Consider the following 1117-nt stretch of genomic DNA (forward strand, 5'->3'; position numbering starts at 1 on the left):
CTTCTGGCATATCTTCATCTTCAATTTATAACACCTAAAGAACTAGATGATATATTGAATTATTTCCATTTTGGCTACTATTCTCTTATTGAGGATTGTCGATTTTCTCACACTTTGAAGCTCCTTGGAAAATAGAACCCTTCTCATAGCAATTGCATCAAATTAACCAACAGTAGTAGTAAGCAATGCAGCCAGTTCACTTGTGAGTTGTTCTCATAGAATATGAGACTCATCAATCACTTTATCCTGTTTTATTCTTTTCAGAGAACTTTCAGATTATTCAGCTTTATTTGCATATTTATTTTCTATCTTTCATCACTGAAATATAAGCTTTATAAGGATCAGGATCATATCTATTGTATTCTCCCTTCCCACCCAGCTTTAACAATGACGTACAGTATCAACTTAATACATATTTCTTATAAGAATTAATGACCTAATAGCATAGCTCAGAATTCATAATAGAAAAGGTTATTGGGGGAGTGTTACAATGTTTCATGAACTTTATAAACAAGAAAAAAAAAAACAATGAAGTAAAGCAGGTTTATTTACTTTGCACAGTCACTTTCTTTTTTAAAACTCTCTTTTTGCAAACTTGCATCTCAAGATAATCTGAAAAAACAAACCAAGAAGGGTCATTTTTCAAAATACTTCCACATTGTCCTCAATAAATATTCAATAAACAAGGAAACATGTTCATTATTTCTCAATCAGTTCTTTCTAGTTAAATTAGTACTAGAAATTTCCTTTCTTCAGGGGGAAACAACAATAATGAAGGTGTAGACTAATATCCATTTTCTAGTGAGCCCTTGGAAAGGAAAAAACTATTTTAAATTTCTAAAGGGTTGGAAGAGAAACAGGGGGGTGGTTTTGATAAAAATGTTAGGTAGGTACAAGAACCATGAAACAATACCATCCTTCAGTTCACAAATGTTCTATGGCAAAGCCTTCTGGACATGCAGTTTGAAAATCAGATGTTATTTGATCAATGGAGACAAAACTTCTCTTTTTAATTTTTTCTAAGCCATAATTTTTTGTATTACAGATGCTCAAAGAGAACGAGAAAACAAAGCGTCTTTTTAGGAAACATCCTGAGAATAATTACAAAGTATTCTCT

The sequence above is a fragment of the Propithecus coquereli genome, unplaced genomic scaffold, assembly GCF_000956105.1.
Source record: "Propithecus coquereli isolate 6110/MARCELLA unplaced genomic scaffold, Pcoq_1.0 Scaffold287, whole genome shotgun sequence".
Taxonomy (NCBI): domain Eukaryota; kingdom Metazoa; phylum Chordata; class Mammalia; order Primates; family Indriidae; genus Propithecus; species Propithecus coquereli.